Source organism: Tenrec ecaudatus, chromosome 4 (genome assembly GCF_050624435.1).
Source record: "Tenrec ecaudatus isolate mTenEca1 chromosome 4, mTenEca1.hap1, whole genome shotgun sequence".
Taxonomy (NCBI): domain Eukaryota; kingdom Metazoa; phylum Chordata; class Mammalia; order Afrosoricida; family Tenrecidae; genus Tenrec; species Tenrec ecaudatus.
The window spans coordinates 148,170,749-148,184,991 of record NC_134533.1 but is presented as its reverse complement, the minus strand read 5'-3'; the positions used below and the strand labels follow the sequence as shown (position 1 = coordinate 148,184,991).

Sequence of the window (14,243 nt, the reverse complement as noted above, 5' to 3'; positions counted from 1 at the left end):
AATGATTTTAAAAAAAATAATAATTTTTTAAAAAGGGAAGTATCTTAGCAGAGTCCAAACTTTGGTAAGATTTTCTTAGAATATCCTTCTGGGTCATTTTTCCCATCCATGGTTTTAGCCTTTTGCTTTGCTGTCCTATACAGAAGGCACAGGCCACTTGTGGTTATTGATATTAAGTAAATCATATTTAAATAAAATTAAAAGTTTACTTATTCCATTGAACTAGCCATATGTGCTTGGCAGCCACATGTGATCAGTGGCTACCTCACGAGATAGCACAGATGTAGAGAATTCCCATCACCACAGGTAGCTCTATTGGACAGCGTGGTTTTAACCTGTAAGAACCCCTGTCTGACCATCCAAGTTGGAAATCCCCACTTGTTATGATGGTTAAGTGTTCTAGTTATGTTTATTTCAAACAGAATTGAGTCTTGGACTTCTGCACCCTGGGGAGAGGTTCCGTCTGTGCCTGCATCCTGGTGAGCTGTTCACCTGGTGGTGGCTGACATTTTCTGAGACTGAAGTCCCGCGGCTCGCCTTCTCTGACAAGCGCACTGGCTGTAAAATGCTTGCCCTGTGTTTTACGGCGGCCCAACTGTCGCTTTCCATTCGGTCTCCCACGCTCTGACCCTTGGTGGAGAATTTGTTTGTGCAGATGTCTCTTTGGATACTGCCTAGAGCTTTACAGAGGGTCTGGCAGAGGTGGTAAGAAGTTGTCACATCTCTTTCCCCAGAGTGGCTCAAATACCTGTTTCATTATATATATGAATATAGATATATGATAACTGAATGCATGGGAAGGAGTATACGAGAGGATTTGGCATGCCATTGGCCTCACTGTGGGAGGTGAGGACATACGTATAGAGATCACAGTGGACAGCCTTAATTTGACTGCTTTGCTTCTGAAGGGAGATTATGCTTAGTGTCTTAGTGGTCTCCTCTCTTGAATTCACCTTTCTTGCACTTTTTTGTCTGGAATGTTAGAGGGGGCCCAGAGTGTCTCCAGGAGGGTGTTTTGCCATGATATATCGTTGTGTCGATCTTTCTTGCCCTTGTAGGACATCTGTCTCCCTTGTTCCCCCCAAACCCGTACTGCTCCAACCTAACCAAGGCATTGTGTCAACCAAAGGTATCTCCTCACCTCTCCCCACACACATCTCCAAAGGCCTGTGATTTGGAATCGCTGGCTGCTTAGAGAGGCAAGCGTGGTGTTTTTGGGGCAGAGAAGTAATCCGAGGTGGTGAAGGTGCCAGTGCTCTGCCTCATTATGTCCAACAAGTATGCCCGAAGCAGCTACTTTTCCCAGTGCTGGAACTGATGCTGGGAGCTGATGACTCCACTGGACATGAAGTATTGTGTTCTGCTGCTGCAAGATGTGGCCCCCTAGTCAAGCCATGTGTCACAGGGGCCTCTGTCGCAGCCATGGAATAGCCTAATTCCAGCTCAGGAAGACGGTTCCGGAGCAGGTGCAACTCCGGGGTATGTGTGAACTAACAGTAGCTGGTCACCCCATGCCCTGCTTCTCAGCCATCTACCCTCTTGCTGAGGGTTTGTGCGTGGACCAAATGCGAAGAAAAGGTGTGTTAATTTCCATATTAGTTGTCGTCCTATTGACTAAAGATAGTGTTCTGGGAAATCTTATGAATGTAGAAACCTTCTCCTGGTTCCAGCATTCGTGGCCTCTGACTGCTGCCTTTAGTAAGAACAGTGGTCCTGGCCGTGACAGGGTCAACAGGAGACAACTCTTGTGGATAAGCAAGCAAAACAAATCCAGTTGTCCATGGTGGCACAGTGTGTGTCTGAGTAGAATTGCACCATAGGGTTTCCCAGGTTGGGACGTTTCAGAAATGGGTCACCTGGTCTTCAGAATTGGTTCAAACTGCCAACCTTTTGGTTAGTAGTCACGTGCTCAACCATTTATACCATGCAAGGACTGTATCTAATGTGTTGTTGTTGACTGCTGTCTAGGTGAGTCTGACTCCTAGCTACACCCTGTGTGCAGAGTAAGACACTGTGCCAAAGAGTGTTCAAGGCTGTGGTCTTTGACACTAGAGCGCCAGGCCTATCTTGCCAGGTGCCTCTGGGTAGGTTCAAACTCCCAACCTTTCCGGTAATAGACAAGTGCCGAACTGTTTGTGCCATTTAGGGACTTGTCTCTACAGCAGCCCAGAGCTCTTCCTGCCAGTGAGTCAATTCTGACTCATAGTGACCTTACAGGACAGAGTAGAACTGCCCTGTTGGGATTCTCCGGCTGTAAATCTTGAAGGTAGTAGACTGCCTCATTTTTCTCTCTTGGTGTGGTTGGCGAATTCAAACTTCTGACCTTGTGGTTAGCAGCTAACTGCAAAGCCCACTAAGCCACCAGAGCTCCCTCCCTCTAGTAAAAGGGACTCTGAGTTATCGAATCCTGGAGTAAATGTAAATAGTACTTGAGGGTTGTATATATCATAGGGAACAGGAAGATTAGTCACGTGTTCACATATTCTGTAGCAATCATGACTCCTGTCTTTTATTTATTTGAAAAGACTGTCGGCGTCCCTGTGTGGAATAATGGGGGGATTGCTGGACCGGATGAGTGGGAAATGGGGAGTTGTATTTTCTCTCCGACCGTCTTACTATTTGCACCTGGCAAATGTGATTCTCTCTCACCGCCCATGTATCCCACATTAATCATGACTAGGTAACTGTCTAAATGTTGAACGACGTTTTGACAACTCTGACAAGTGTTGCTCAACAGCTGGCTTTGTGAGATTCCAGTTCTGATATAGGAAACTCTTGGCTTCTTCGGCTAAGAATAGATTCTATACAGATGCTGTCATTTGGGGCATCACCGCCTGAAAAGCATACTTCATATTTTAAATCCTGGGTTTTGCTTCCCTCCCCTCCCCACCATGCTCGTCATTGGAGAGTGAGTTTGCTGCGAACAAATGAGTCAGTGTGCCTTCACAAGGGGATGCCTTAAGAGACCGCAGAAGGCTCTGTCTTTATTCCTGACTGTGTCAGCGGAATAGCTGCGGTCCAGGCTCCCTTTGGGCCGGCCCAGATGTGCACAGGCAGGGGTGATGGGAGGCAGCACAGATTGCTCGCCGTTGAAGGCCCTCACACTGACTTCTTCTCTCTGGTATCAGTGCCCTGCTGGGGCGACATCGCGTATCAGTCACATTTCCTTAGAGGGATATGCAGTTTTTGCTGAAAGAGAACCAGCAGGGAAGGGTCCAGTAGAGCATCTCCACCTCGTGGTTGAGTAGAAAGTGTAGTTTGTTATTAAAGGATGGCGGGGCCAGCCTTCTCGCCTAGCTGCCGACAGCAAAGGAAAAGAAGAGAGATGAGTCATTTGCTCCAGTTTCTCTTCGTTGGACTCCCTGAAGATTGAATTGAGAGAGAGATGGAGAGAGGGAGAGAAGGAGTGAGGGAGGGAGAGAGGGAGGAAAGGTGAGAAAATTCAAATTATATATAGTTCATTTTAACACGTATCTAAACTTCTTTTGAATAGGAAGATTTGTATATAGATAACCACCGGTTGCCAGAAGAGTCTAGCCTCTGATTTTAAATTTTAAGAGCATTCATCTTTATGGGCTAAACTAAAGATAAAGCAACTGAAATCTGTGCATATGTAATTTTTAAATAAAATTATAAGTGTGCCCATAGACTCAGGAATGAATCTGCCAACAACCCACAAGGAAGATTTGGTAGCAAAGGTAAAGACAGCTGGTCCTTCCAGGGTGTGAAGACATTATAAAAGTTGGCAGCCAGCCTGGGATCCCTGCAGGCTGCACCCCGGGAGGTCCCTGGGGCAGGAGTGTACCAGGAGAAGGGCTGTGGGTGCAGATGCTTGATGAGGGGTGGTATCTGAGGCCAACACCCCAGTGAGCTGCCCTTCCCGTGGAGGGTGGGAATGGGTAGTGCTTCTCTGTGTTTCCCTCCTGTGATCACCGACTCTTGACCTTTGACTTTCAGACAAGCGAAGCTGTGCCTGATTTACTGTCGTTGAGTGACACCCATCACTTCCTTAGCGGGGACATCAGAGACAAGGAAGTAGGCAGGACTAGAGGAAGCATGGTTTTCCTAGTTATCAACAGCTTTCTCCGGCCACTAGAAAGACTATTTTGGAACGTTTTTGGAGCCCCGGTGGTGTAGTGGTTATGTGTTGGGTTGCGAGCCACAAGGTCAGCAGGTGGAATCCATCAGCCGCTCTGGAGGAAAAAGACAGAGCTTTCTACTCCCATAAAGAGCTCAGTTTGGGAAACTCACAGAGGCAGTTCTATCCTGTTCTACAGGGTTGCTGTGAGTTGGCATCAACTCAATGGCAGGTTTGGCTTTTAGTGGCATAGTGGTTTATGAAGAGGGCCTGTTGGTGGTGTGGTTACGAATTGGGCTGCTGCAAGGTCAGTAGTTCGAAACCACCAACTACTCTCTGGGAGAAATATGAGGCTTTCTACTCTCATAAACCGTTAGAGTCTTGGAAACCCACGGGGCAGTGCCACCCTGCCCTGTCGGCTCACCGTGAGTCCGGATTAAGTTGCTAGCAGGGAGAGTGAGTGAGTAGGTTATGAGGTAGGCTGCTAACCACCAAGTCTGCAGTTTGAAACCACCAGCTGCTCGGCAGGAGAAAGTTGAGGCTTTCTACTCCCTCAGCAACCTCCTGTCTCAGAACCCCTTGGGGGCAGTTGTGCCCCATCGCACAGGGCCACTGTGAGTCGGAATAGACTCCATGGCAGGGAGTTTAGTTTTGGTTTTAGTTTGGAATTAAAATAATATTTTCCATTAGGAATGTTTACCCTCATGGTATAGTGGTTATATATTGGGCTGAAAAATTTCAAGGCCAGCAGTTCAAAACCACTATCAGCTCCACAGGAGAAAGACAGGCTTTCTATTCAGGTATGAATAGTTCCACTCTCGGAAACTGATAGGGTCAATTCTACTCTGTTCTGTAGGGTTGCTTTGAGTCAGCATCGACTGGATTGCAATGAATTTGATTTTTTTGGTTTTACTGTTTTGCCAAACACTAAAAATGGTAGGGTACTACACAGCAGTGCCAATTGAGAAAATGGGATGTTTTTACTTTGAAAGACCACAATTGTGGTGTTTCTCTGAGTGCTCCTCCGTCTGAGTGCTCCTCCGTCATTTCTGTCCTCCTGTCAATCCTGTTACTTTGTTTAGCAACGTTAGTCTTTTGCCACCTTTTTTATATCAGCCATCACATCCAGAGTTTTGAGATTCGCAGCTGGCTGAAGGACAAAGTGCTTCTAAAGTAGGCATAAAGCTGCCCCAGCTTCCCTTCCTGATGTGCTTTCTACCCCGTGTCTGTGTAACATAGTCTTCATCCAAACTGGGCCATGGCCCCTCTCTCTCCTCGCGACATGGATGCCTCCCATTACCCTCTTTTTGTATAACCATTTGACAGAGCCTTGGTAGACCTTGGGCCTGGTAGCAGGATCAATCTGAATTTGTTTCCTGCTTTTATTTTCAGAAATGTGATTTTGAGCAATGCACTTAATTTCACTCCACCTTCATTTTCTGTAAAAAATATTTGGGGTTGCAATTGAGAATAGATACTGCTGATCACTTCAAGTCCCTTGTTTTTACATGTACAATTCATTGATAGTGGGTACATCCTTCTGGCGGTACGACCACGCTCACCACCTTTTGTGAGTTGCTCTTCCCTCAGTGACATCAGCTCACTGCCCCTCCTGCTCTTATTTAATCTAGCTGTCAATTTGATCCCATACAGGTAGGCTGTATAAGAGTTTAACCCTCAAAGCAGACTTATCTGTTTTTCTAGCTAAAATGAGCTGTTGTTGGGTTTTAAGAAGGCTTCAGGTTTGGTTTAACAGATGATCTCAGGGCAATCATTTCAGGGCGTTATCCAGCTTGTATGGCTCTGGAAAGTCAGGAGTTGATGGAAACGTGAAATTCTGTTTTGCAATTCCCCCTATATTAAAAGATAAGGCTTCTTCTATAGCAGTGGTTCTCAACCTCCCTAATGCTGCAACCCTTTAATACAGTTCCTCATGTTTTGGTGACCCCCAACCATAAAATTATTTTTGTTGCTACTTCATCACTGTCATTTTGCTACTGTTATGAATCAAGCGACCCCTGTGAAAGGGTCTTTTGACCCCCAAAGGGGTCGTGACCCACAGGTTGAGAACCGCTGTTCTATAGCATCTTGGTTAAAATGTTCAGCATTGGTAAATAGGCGCTCTCTAGTGTCCTCTAGCCTCATGGCAAACGAGTTCATGGAGATAATTAGCCACACACCCCAGGTCTTCCCCCTACTCCCGACTTTCCTTCATCTTCTGTTGGTCCAGCAAATAGAGACCAATTGTTGAGCCATTGATACCCCTTGAAAACTTTCAAGACCCATTTAATACTTAACCAACTGGGATGCCCCTTGGAATCATGACTACAAATCTCCGAACCAAGGAACCAAATCCTGTGAAGCTTTTGGTTTTGCATAAGCAGCCTTGGTCTCTTTTGTTGTCGGAAGTAGCAGTTTTCTTAGTTGCAGAATGGGAACCATAACACCCATCTCATAAGACACTTATGAACGTAAAGGGAAGTAAAGCACCTGCCATGGTCTCTGGGGCTCTCTCCCTCCAATGTCCTCTTTCAGCCTCTCTAACATGGTGACAGAGCTTTGCTTGTAAGCACATCGCAGTGCCAGCTGATTGACTTCTTGACCTTCAGAATGTCAGAGCGAGTCTCTGTCATATTTCTTGATTAGTTTTCTCGCCCGCCCACATTCATATTTTCTCTGACCATATCCTCTTTCGGTGGTAAGATCCCAACACCCCTACCCTATCACTCTACAGGAAAAGATACGCCACCCCCCCCCCCGATTATGGAAATTATGTTCCTGGACTTGCATGGCGTCCTGCACTGGCATATCTGCCTATATTGCCAATTGACAGCAAATTCACAGCCATGCTATACCCCCTCAAGCATTGAGCTCATTTGCTCAGCATGTGTTTCCTCTCAGGTAGATTAGGATTTATCACGAATACCAAGTGCTATGAGTATGTTTTAAAGAAATACTCCTTTAGAACAAAAGTTTTCTAAGGTCTAACCAATAAGATTAACATTTTTTTCAAGCATCACTTAATATATACAACGTGACGTTGACAAGATAGCTTGGACCGGCCAGTGGAGCTAATTGAAGCAGACTGCCCATATTGATTCTCAATTCCAGCATGCTTAGTATGAATAAACCTGCCAGTCCGGCCAAACAGTGGGGCTGCTCTCCTCCTCTGACTGTGGAGCTGGAAGCACATCCGTGTGGCTTTTCTCTCTTCTATTGGGGCATCGTTTTCTACCTCTGGCCAAAATGATTTAAGCTGTACGCTAGACCGGTATGTTGGCTTTCTTAAAACCTACCTTAGTCCGTCTCCTCTCTCTCTCTCTTACTCTTCCATTGTCACCATTTTCCTGGTCAACTCTGCCAAAACCAAACTTTTAAATTCTCTTCCATGTGCAGGCAGAATAACATCTCAGCTGTGCCTGGTTGCTTTTCTAGAATCGATTGGTTTGATTGTTCATGCTAAGCATGACTGATGGTCTCAAGTGTGTGTGTGGCTCGCTGTGCTCACCTCGCCTCCCTGCTTTGCTCCTGTGTTCAGTGTCCAGCGATGCAGAACACAGCTTCTTGGTATCCTCTCCCTTCTTTGATCACTCGTGGCTATTGCTGATTGGATCCTTAGCACTTGCCAAAATATTGGCATTTCCTGGTTTTCACCTTGGATTCCGAGGGATCGGGGGTGGGGGTGGGGGACCATAGAGTGGCAGTGGTTCAAGAAGGAGCCATCTCCACCCTTCCCAGATCCCTCTTTAGAGAACAATGGCGGTAGAAATGCTTTCTTTAAACCAAGTATTGCCAAGCTTATGTAACGCTCTTTCAAGAGAGCGTCTTTGTAGGCTGCCAACAGGAGCCCCTGATCTTTCCCCTTCGGGGCTCTGACGAGGGGACAGAGTCTGTAAGCGGGTGTGTTTAGAGGCACAGAAGGAAGAGCAGTATACCAATGAATTGTGGGACCCAGCACCCCGAATTAGTTGTTAGTCCTTCTGAAGGGGAGGCATCCGGGCTTCAGCTCCACTTCCTTCTGTACTGGAAATAGTCAGCGTTGAGGGAGCAACAGATGCAGCCCTTGAGCAAGTTGGGTTTTAAAAAACTATTATTTAAAATTGTTTGAAGCTCTAAAGTCTAAGAAAAGTAGGGAAAACGATGGTGGCGTTCAAAGTCTCGGATTCATAGCAGCCCTCTACAACGGGAGGAAGCAGCGCCCAGTCCGGCGCCAGCCTCACCGTGTCACGTTGGATCCCTGTGTTGCGGCCCCTGTGTCCGGCCGTCTCGCGCAGTCGTCCTCGTTTGCGCTGACCCTCATTTTGCCAAGCGTGGTCTCCTTCTCCGGGACTGGCCTCTTCCACGGACTTGTCCATCCTGTGCGAGACAAGTTCGCACCATCATCACTTCTAAGGAACACCTGGCTGCACTTCTTCGAAGACAGATCTGGGTTTGTTTGTTGTTGTTTTTTTGGGGGTGGGGGTGGCATGCAACAACTTTATTCAAAGGAAAGCAATGTAACTTGCTAAAAGCTTAAAAGGAGGCATAACTTAGACACCTCTGGAGTTGATTCTTTCTGGATGTGTAATCAGCTAGGGTGTGGCCATCTCCCAGCTGCTTCTCAGCAAAGATCAGCCTCTGCTGGTCAGGAGGGATGCCTTCCTTGTCTGGAATCTTTGCCTTAACATGCTCAGTGAGTCACTGGACTTGACCGCCGGTCTTCTGGTTAAAGTTTTCACCAAGGTCTGCACTGTCAAGTTGCGAAGGCAGCTCAGTGAACACAAAGCAGCAGCCCAGGCACTCCGGCCGTGAGGGATCTCGACAGCTGTAGCCTTACGGCAGGCCACCGCGCGGTCAGTGCTCTTCTCCAGCACCGTAGTTCAAAGGCAGCCATCCTTCTTCAGTCTTCCTGACTCAGTGTCCGACTTTCGCTTGCTTATGAGGTGATGGACAATTCCCTGGTTTGGGTCGGCGCACTTGGGACCTAAAAGTGACATCCGTGCCTCTTCGACACTTTAAAGGGGCCTTGGGCAGCAATTGTACTAAGTGCAGTACACTGTTGATGTCTTAAGTGCTGCTTCCGTAGCGCTGATGTAGATCTGGGCAGAATGAAGTTCATGACCACTTCAAACTTTCAGCCAAAGGTAAGGGGAATGAATGGAAGGAGAGATGTACAGCAGCTCTTCTCTCGCTGTGTCACCGACTTGTCTCAGGTTTGATAGGAGGCTACTCCTCCATTCCCTGCTCTGTGGGCCCCTGGGAGCCCCTCCTGGGCATGGAAGGCCCTGTTCTCTGAGAGGGTAGGAAGAAGGAGCGGCAGAGCAAGTGCCTGCCTTGAAGCAGCTCCTCTTTGGGTTGCTCTTGAGGAAAGAAAAGGACCTGCATCCTGCTCCTCTTTGGCCCCCAGGCCTGAAGCTCACTCCCTGCTCAGCCCCTGGAGCCACCTCCCCTGGCGCTCTCCGGGCCGCACTTCCCTGTCGGGCTCCCTTTGTGGCTGCTGTTGCTTGGCTCCGAGGGCAGGCTGCTGACTGTGCCTATGAGTCCTCTTCCCACAGCACAGGCGCCTTGAGAGGAGTGGGTGGGCCATGGGTGAGAAAGGAGTGCTCTTGGGATGAGGAGCCTAGAAGAGGGGGCCAAGAGGTGCCAAGGGCAACGGCTTGGTTCACAGTACTGTTCAACGCCTCTCTGTTGACTTTGATGGGTGTTACCGATTGGGCCACATTCTGGTTGGAAGGATGGGCCTTTGTTACTTACTAGAATGTTGTTTTTCTCTCCATCACATAGTTTGGCTCCACAGTAACACCCACAATGAGGTCTCTATGAGCCAGGCACCTGCCGTGCACACCCCTGGCCGTCTTTGTGCCTCTGTGCTTTGGGAGGCACACAGCAGGAGCGCGGAATGTGGGGGCTTCATCGCAGTGATGCCTGCTCCCTGTTGCCGGTCTGGTTCCTGTCCCGGCTACTTCGCCATCACCCCTGTTTCTGTTTTCATTCAACTTCTCTTGTTTTCTCTAGAGTGACATTTATTTTTCTGGAAGGGTTCCAATTTTGCCTACCTCTTAAGCAGCCTGCCTTAGTGGCAGTTTGGCCATCTTTTACTTTCTGTGGAACCGAATCTGATGTAGCCCTCTCTTGCATCCCTGTGAAAGAAGCTCTGCTGGGGAAGAGGGTTATGCACTGGGCTCCTAGTTGCACGGTCCGCAGTTCAAACCCACCAGCCACTCCATGGGGCAATGACGAGGTTGTCTACTCATGTAAAGATTTAGAGCCTCCGAACCTCAGGGAGCAGTTCTCCGTGGAGTTAGAATGGACTCTATGCAGCCGTGGGTTTAGTGCGTGTCATTCTGTGAAAAGCCTGACATCTAAGGAGCCCCACCTTGGACTGCCTTTCCCTGTCGCTATGAGAAGATGGGAAGCGTCTGCTCTTCCCCTTACCTGGTCTCCTTGAACGTGGCCACCGCTGTGCACAGTGTATCCTCACTTACATAGTTGGCGAAGTCAGCCAAACCCCTATGTTCATGTTACTTGCTGTGTGAGCTGGGTTCTCTCTCACATTCAGGAATTCGTTCTTTAAATTAAAGTTCTCTTCCCTCATCCGAGTTGCTCAGCACATTCCCCTCCCCACCCCCTCTCTACCCAGACCCACATCTTTGAGCGGCCGGGATGAGACCTAATTCTCATGTATCTTTAGCTACCCCTTTTCTCCCCGGTGGCCAAGCATGAAACTGCTAAAAGTAGGTGATCCATAAACGGTTTAACCTAATTAGACTCATGTATTTATAGAATTCACGAAGAAAGAAAAGTCCTTCATACATTAAGGACTGTGTATACACTACAGATCATCTGGTGTACCATCTCAATTTTCGATCCATTATTTTTATTGATTCCGTTATCTCATTTTTTTTTATGGCAGATACAAAGTAAACATCTACTTGGAGCTTACCATCAAATGGAGAGGATAGGCATTGGATGGATAGTTAACGTCTGATGAGGAATTTATATACCAGAGTTATAGAAAAGAACCACAGGGACATGCTGATGAAGTGCTTGGCTAGGGCGTCAAACCTACCGATCACGGTGCTGGCAAAAAGACCTGGTGACCTGTTCTCATAAGGATGACAGCCCAGGAAACCCCCTGGACAGCCCTCCTTTGTCACATGGGGGCATTGGGAGTCAGACTTGACTCAGCAGCACACAGCGACAGCACAGGGACAGAAGTGGGACCTCATTTAGAGCCTACTCAGGCTTCTGTGAGAACACATACAAGGGTCACCGGCTTTGGCAGGTAAAATGACTTATCCACGGCCAATCAGTTGCTCAGGTATAGCCAACCTTGACCTGCCACTGAGATTTTGATCTTTCCCTGGGTTCATTCTTTTGGATTTTCTAGGGATGCTGTAAAAACAAAACCATTAAAGTGCTTTAATTTTCTTGACTCCTGGGTCACACACCTTCCCTGTGAAACTCTCAGGCCTTAAGTCTTGACACGGGCCTTTCTTCCTTGCTGTTTGGGAAGCATTGTGCAATGTCTTCGTACCTCTTTCTAGAAGAGTCTTTGGGTCCTCGCCTATGATTGTCTATCTGCAATGCAGTAGTTTATATCTTCCACAAGTTTTAGTTTTTTTCTAATTTCTTGTAAACCTGTAGGATTTGATTTTACACCTTATCTTCTAGTGTGGTAAACATGAGAACTCCAGGATTTACAGAAACTGAGAGTGGCCAAAAATTAAGTAATGAGTAAGTAAGAACTTTAGTAAAAAATCTTAAAGTTATAAAATGTATTTGGGAACTCTCTAAGATGAATCCAATTGAGTCATTACTGTTGACTCGGTTCAGACTCCTGGTGACTCGATATGGGGTTTCTGAAAGTGTGCATCATTATGGGCGTAGATGGTACATCTTTCTTGCTTGTGGGTTTGAATGCAGACCTTGTGCTTGGCAGCCCAACACCTAACCCACAGCCCCGCCAGGCATCCTGAGAGCTGAGCCCAGAGAAAATGGAGAAGGGGCCTTTTTTCATTCTTCCAATTGACAGAAAGAGAAAGAGAATGCCTCTTTGCAAGTTTACTTGTAGAGGTTCATGTGTCCCATGCTGGCAGAGGAGCCGGGCAGTGGAGTTGGGGACAACGTGAAAGAGAAGATGCTAGAAAGGAGCCAGCTCATCTGTAAGTAAAATGGGCATGTGTATCCTATGTTCACATGGTCCTTTGATAAGTATTTGATTGCTTTACATTATTTGACAGAAACAGATAGAAAACATGTGATTTGCCCAAGAACACGTAGCTGTCTAATGAAGCTGAGCTGTCTGGAACCATCTCCCCAAGTTTTATCTCTCTGGGCATTTTTTCGGGATGATCTTAGCCCTGTCACATTCTCAAGGAGCTTCTGGTCTCAGAAAGGTTAAGGAAAACGGTCTGAGCAGAAAACATGAATTGTTAAAAGCTTTAGAGTGATGTGGAAACTTTCTACTTCTGCCATGAAAGTCCAAGTATTAGAGGAAAATTGCTGTTTGTTAAATAATAACAAAAGGCTTTTATGTGGTAAATTATCCACAATATTAAAACACATGGCTAATGGGGAAAATATTCAGAGCATGTGTGATAGTTACATAATCTGGTGTCAGTTTGAGGATTAAGAGTTTTGCGATGGACTCTAGCCTGTCAATCTGGAGATAGCCAATGAGACCTTTGTGTGGGCGTGGCCTTCTCCTGAGCCTTCTGGGAACTGCTATATTTTCCTCCTTAGAGATGGGAGACACTCCTCTCTCTACACACTCCCTTGGAGATGCTCTGCTGACAAGACACATGGCACTATGCTGATAGATTCCATGCCCCGGGAACCAGAGAAGCCATGTGGAGACCCCTGTCAGTGTTGAGATGCTTACAACACTGCTGGACCCACAAGACTTCACACCCACTGGCTTGTGATCATCCTGCATTCAGCATCATTGTATGTGTTTTTGTGACTCTGAAGAGGACGTTATAGACTGGTTTCAGACATATGAGCTAATGTTGGACTTATGGGCTTGGACTGGACTGGGTTGGGATACTTTCTCAATGTACAAGTACCCTTCATATGAAACTCTCTCTTATACACATATGAGTTTCTATGGATTTGTTTCTCTAGCCTCTTTGGAGTAACACAGCATGCTTGTATGTTATGAGTCCTAAATGTAATTATGTTGGCAATGATGATAAAGCTTGGCATGGCGGTCCTGGCAGGAGAGGGGAGCTCCTGGGCCCTGTGGTTAATTGGTTAGTTGTGATAATCTTTCAGAAGACCCACTTGACAGCGTGGACACACACAGTGTGCAATCTGCGTGCCTTTGGGGCCCAGCACTCAAATTCTAAGAAAGTATCCTGAGAAGACACAACTGCGGAAGGGTGCGTGCACTGAGATACTCACTACAACTCTGTTTGATAAGAAAAAGTAGAACTAACCTGCATATCCATGATGAGGAGGCTTGTTATGAAATCTGGTGCAAATGTACTGCCGCGTAGTACACAGCCATTTGAAATAACGTGGCCGTTCTTTATTTGCCTTTATGGAAAGGCCTCCATGATTTCTTAGTGACTCGAAACCGCGCACGTCACAGTGCATGGGAAGGACAAGCTGACTGATGCCAAATTGCGAGGCTGCTTACACGGGATAGTCGCTGCCATCTTGGTGTCTTTGCCAGGGTTTTTTTTGTTGTTGTTGTTGTTGTTCTTGCTCTGGCCTTTTGTGGTGCAGCTTGACTGTCTGTCCTAAAAGCGTGTGTACGTTTCATACACTTGAGCTCGTCAAAGCATGCTTGGCCCTTCCCATAGTGCCTGCAACATCGTCTCAGGAAGGCAAAACAGCATTCAATGGGCTGCGCAGGACAGACTGGCCATTGCTTTTTAGAGCATCTGTTGAGTTCAGCTACATACACACTGTCCTCCACTCATTGCCATTGAGTCAATTCTGGCTCCTAGGGACCCTGAAGGGCAGACAAGCGCTTACCTGTGGGGTTCTGAGACTTTAAGGCTCTATGGAGTAGGAAACCTTGTCTTTTTCCTATTGACACCTGGTGATTTTGAACTGCCAACCTGGCCATTAGCAGCCCAGTGTGTAACCCACTGTGCCACCGGGGCCCCTCCCTATGACATTCGCTGGGAGGGAGACAGAAGGCTGTTGTTCCCTAGAAGCTTGAAGTCTCAAATAA

At 47.1% G+C, this 14,243-nt stretch overlaps 1 protein-coding gene across 4 annotated transcripts in view; it reads left to right on the top strand.

Annotated features, from left to right (window-relative positions):
* The window catches only part of TMEM108 (transmembrane protein 108), a 360,974-nt gene that overhangs the window by 21,128 nt on the left and 325,603 nt on the right, over nucleotides 1-14,243 (top strand). Inside the window, exon 1 of one of the 4 annotated variants that reach the window (XM_075546919.1) lies at nucleotides 8,752-9,201. The exons of the other annotated variants lie outside the window; for them this stretch is intronic. The gene's annotated coding sequence lies outside the window, so the exon portion shown is untranslated. Of the gene's footprint in view, nucleotides 1-8,751; nucleotides 9,202-14,243 lie in introns of those variants that run through there. 4 annotated transcript variants of the gene reach the window in all.